The sequence below is a fragment of the Aplysia californica genome, unplaced genomic scaffold, assembly GCF_000002075.1.
Source record: "Aplysia californica isolate F4 #8 unplaced genomic scaffold, AplCal3.0 scaffold00821, whole genome shotgun sequence".
NCBI lineage: Eukaryota > Metazoa > Mollusca > Gastropoda > Aplysiida > Aplysiidae > Aplysia > Aplysia californica.
Genome location: NW_004798091.1, coordinates 216,725 through 221,866, shown reverse-complemented (window position 1 = coordinate 221,866; position 5,142 = coordinate 216,725).

The window sequence follows — 5,142 nt, the reverse complement described above, 5'->3', positions numbered from 1 at the left end:
ATAACTCCATAAAATCGTGCTTTCTTGCCCTTTGCTGAGTGCATGTTTTGAGGCAAAAGCGCCCTGGCTTCGAGTTTCCATCTGAACTAGCACTCCTTCTCAATTAACGCTTGGCAACTACTTCTGTTTTCCCTTGGATCGTAGGTCCTGCGACCTGATTCGCGACCTTAGCACTCCTTCATGTTCTCCGCCTAGCACTTCAGAGTGCACTCTGCCTACTCAAGCTGTCTTATCAGTAGTGTGTAATAGATATACTTACTGCATACTAACTCCATACCGTCAAGCGGTCGTCTGTCCCTTTTTTTGGCCTCATCTTTGCCCCCTATCGACGCACGCAATCATTCAGATCACACATACCCACCGTATCACATGTACATGATTCGTACTTGAGGTTGAGTGTGAGAGAGAGAGTGAGAGAGAGAGAGAGAAAGAGAGAGAGAGAGAGAGAGAGAGAGAGAGAGAGAGAGAGAGAAAGAGAGAGAGAGAGAACTGTGACAGAGACAGAGAATGTTTACTACATTTTTATCTTTTTGTTTCACTGAATGAAACGATAGACTTAACAGGTTACAGCGAACCCAGAACTAAGCCGTTTGCTTAATTAAAAACAACATCAACAACAAAAAGACAAAAGATAAAACAAAACCCGCTCCCCACACACACATGAAAGAACATGTAATGTAACGCGAATGTTAATGCCTTGTCGACGTGGCCAACAAAAGCCAGTAATACTGCACATTAATTTCGAACCATAAAATATACATATCAGAAACACGAAGGTGTATGTATTTATTTATAATGTCATATATATACGTGTGTGTGTGTGTGTGTGTGTGTGTGTGTGTGTGTGTGTGTGTGTGTGTGATATGTCACGACGTGGTGGAATCGGGCACTCGTTCAATTTTTGTGTATATGGAGTTACTGGTATCATCTTAAAAGTTGTTCATTTGCCTTTCATTTGATGAAAAATATACATTTATTATCTTGAATAGAAGTCGAGATACTTTCAGTTGAAGGAGACGGGGCTGCGTGGTTTCAGAAGTAAAATTAGAGAGAAAATGGCCGCCAAATTTTGGTGATTTCTATAGCTAAAGAATCCTTGGAAACTGCAAAGACACTATTTTCGTGCCTTTAATGAACGTTTTTACATACAATTCACACATTAGAAAGTTTTTGAATGGACAGACGAGGTATTAAGCCAAATGACAACAATTTGAAAAAAAATTCCAAACTGTCTGAAAAATGCCGATTTCTTCGATATAATTATTTTGACGAGCGCCTGATTTCACCACGATGCGTCTCCTAATTATATGTATGATATATATATATATATCATAGCATGCATATTGTTGTCTGCCCTTTAAAGTTTTAAGAGAAAAGAAAACATGTTTGAAATACAAGTGTTCCTCTTTTTTTAAACTAAAAAATCATCAACAACAGCAACAAAAACAACAACAACAACAACAAAAACCCAGCGTCTCTTCAATCGTTCCAAATGCGCGTTTTTCGCTAACCAGAGAGCTGTCGTTAATTTTAAGTTCGTCAACAACACTGTACACCAAAAAATCTTTGCGACTCATTGTCGAATAATAAAAACGTACCATCTCGGCCTTGCACGTAGTTCCAAAAAAAAAGAAAAAGACTTAAAAAAAAACTGTCCAAATTAAAAGGCCGAGACTCAGAGAGAGAGAGAGAGAGAGAGAGAGAGAGAGAGAGAGAGAGAGAGAGAGAGAGAGAGAGAGAGAGAGAGAGAGAGAGAGAGAGAGAGAGAGAGAGAGAGACATTTTTTCGGTCGCTACCCAGATTCGAACCCGGGACCTTTGAATGCGAGGCCAACACCTTAACCTCTAGGCCACGAGAGCCCCCGACAAAGCTTAAAAAGTTGTGAAACTCAACAATTTTTACGTCAAATTTCTCAAAACTAAATTTAGATACTGAGCAGATAGAACTTTGTACTGTAGCGATTGTTTCTAGCCAGCTTTAATGTGTTATGATGACCAACATTTCCCATACATATGTGAGACAGCGTGGTGGAATCAGGCTCTCGTCAAAATAATCAAAGTGAAGAAACTTGCTTTTTTCTGTTGGTTTGTGAATTTTATCAAACTTTTTTTTTTGCTCAACACCTTTCGTGCCTATTAAGGAAGTCATTTCTGTGTGGATTTTTCTGAAAAACATTGATTAAAGGCACAAAAAATGTAAATTTTCAGTTACCACGGACTCTTAAGCTAAGGAAATAAGTAATCTTTGGCGGCCATTTTCTCACTAATTTTACCTCTGAAAACAGGTGACACTCACCTCCTTCATTCTCAAATATCTCGACTTTTATTCAAGACAAATGGATACTTTTTTCCATCCAAATAAAGACAAGTGAACAAGCTTTACGATAATACCAATAACTGTACGTGCCCCAAAATTGACGAGAGCCTGATTCCTCCAGGATGCCTCACATATAACTCTCTGAGACATTTTGGGAAGTCATATTTCACAAAAATGAAGTAAATTAAAATACTTCAATATTGTCATCCCAGCATTGTTTTTATCAATACTTGGCTACTGTCATTGTCTCTATGCCAATTTAAGTTTGGAAATGCTTAACAGACTTCAGCGATATAAAAAAGAGCTGCAGGATAGATCTAAAAATATCTAAACGAATCCCCCTATAAATAAATAAATAAATAAATAAATAAATAAATAAATAAATAAATAAATAAATAATGAACAAATAAATGAATAAATAAATGAAAAAACAAAAAAATAAACAAATAAATAAAAAATAAATGAATAAATAAATAAGAAAATAGATCACCGACACAACAACACACACAAAGCACTTTTATTGACACAGCTACTTGGGCGACCAGAAGGTTAGAATTGGTTACATAATCGCTCGTTTGCGTCACAACTGAAGTGTACGAACGACAAAGTACCGCATTATCTTAAAGATCTTACAGAGTCATAAAATGTAATATACCGTCAATACATTTGAGATCTTTGGATACGAGTTTCATGAGAGTACCCACTGTGAAGTGGGGACAGAAAAGCACTTAACAGCGGCACCACAAACGGAGGTAAGAACGACGAAAGACAGTGGTATAGAGTATCATCTGCTTAGTAAATGATTGCAACAAATAAGATCTTGAACATGACCTCCGAAAAATAGACATGGGACAAAAAAGGAAAAAAAAAGAAGAAAAATGTGCGTCAGCCTCACAGCGAATCGCCAGCCTATCAGTTCATTAATAATATTATTACGTGTCACATCTATCAGATGGGGAAGCAAAGCATTAATGTGTTAGCGGCGATCATGCTTTGTAGTCAAAGGAGTCTGGTTTCAGAACTTTGATATTTTAGAAAAAGCTGTTTAGGAAATATGGCGTCTTGTCGTTTTGCATTTCATACGAGCAAACAGTCTGGTTAGGGGTTGTCTACTGAAAAAGAGTCCGGGGCAAAAAAACACAACACATTGTCATGCACAATCGAACCTGCAGTCTATAATGGCGGCATAGAAAGACGTCCTGGGGCCTTAATAAAACTTTTATTCAGCACAGGGTGTGAGCTCTGAGCTCTTTCGTGGATCTTACGTTTTTATGCAGGTCTCAAATTTTCAAGTCAAGCTGTCCCCACCAGACCAGGACTTTGTCAATGTCAGAGTTGCATATTGTTTGAAAAATCATTATTTGAGCTGCAGCCAAGCCTAACGAAAAGTTTTGCCAGACATAAGCACGAGATATATTGGATTTGTGCTGGGGGTACGCTTGAGCGGAACGTAATGGCCTTTTGCTATAGAATTTTCTTACTTGGTCTTTCAATACCTAGCTATTCAAAAAACTCTGACGGTTTCATTCAACCAAAGATTAATGTGTCGTAATTTGAAACGAAAAAGAAGAACGGCATTCCTGACCTTGACCCCTACATAGCTATTATGTCTGACGTCTACCTGCACAAAGCAAAAGAAGGGCCTTTTCAGTCTGTTCAGACGATTGCCCACAAAGTTGTCGACTCTTTCGTTTCTTTGCTTGGGCTTGTTTTATTTTGCTTTTTTTTTCAGAAACCCAGCTCCCTTTCATAGCATTTGGGTTTTGATCTATTTCTGCTCAAGCTAAGAAAATAAAGTTGAAAAAAAAAGAGTGTTAGCTTCATTAATAGACATTGGTAGCAAACTTTTCCAGCTGAGAAAAGGGAGCCAAGATATGATATTCATAAGAGTTCAAATTAGATTTTAAAAAACCCCAAACAAAAACATACAAAAACCCCAAACAAAACAAAAACAACAACCACAGCAACAACAACAATAACAAAAACAAACAATCAAACAAACAAATAAAACGATATTACATTAACATTTTAAGTTTTCGGGCATTATCTTGGTCCATGGCTGATCAATTTCTGCCTTCTTTCTCCAGGCCACTGCACATGATAATTATTGTATTTTGTTTAATTCCCCCTAGGACAGAATCTGAATCTTTTCGGAGGTGGGCAGCTGCAACGTTGACTGTGAAAGCCCACGGTATCTTGGGAGGGGGTGGGGTGGGTGAATGAAATACAAAATTCCACCTAACTTTATTAAAATAAATACATGTAACTAACTAACTAACTGACTAACTAACTAACTAACTAACTAACTAACTAACTAACTAACTAACTAACTAACTAACGAACGAAAAAACGAGCTAACGAACGAACGAACTAACTAACTAACTAACCAACTTGCTATCTGACTAACTAACAACGACAAAGAGCCTAACGACTACAGGTCAGCCAGTGTGTATGTGTTTACATCGACATATTATAATAGAAATGATACGTCCGTAATGTATAGTTCTTACTCAAACACTATCTGGGTCCCTTACATATAAATGCATAACGCATCTTCTATTTATAACTTAGGGGGGGGGGGGGCTTAAGTGGTGTTTGGGTTTGGGCGGTGTAGAGAATGCTTGCGTGAAGAAAACTCTACAGTATCAAATGTTAATGAGCGAGCGATAGAGTTAAGAGATACAATGGACAAATAGACAATGTGAGATAGATATAAAAAGAAAGGTAGAGAGAAACAGATAGAATCTAAAGAGAGAGGAAAAAAATGTCACTGGGGATCCCCAGTTTGTGCGTGGGGTATTGAGATATCTGTGGATCGCAGGGGGG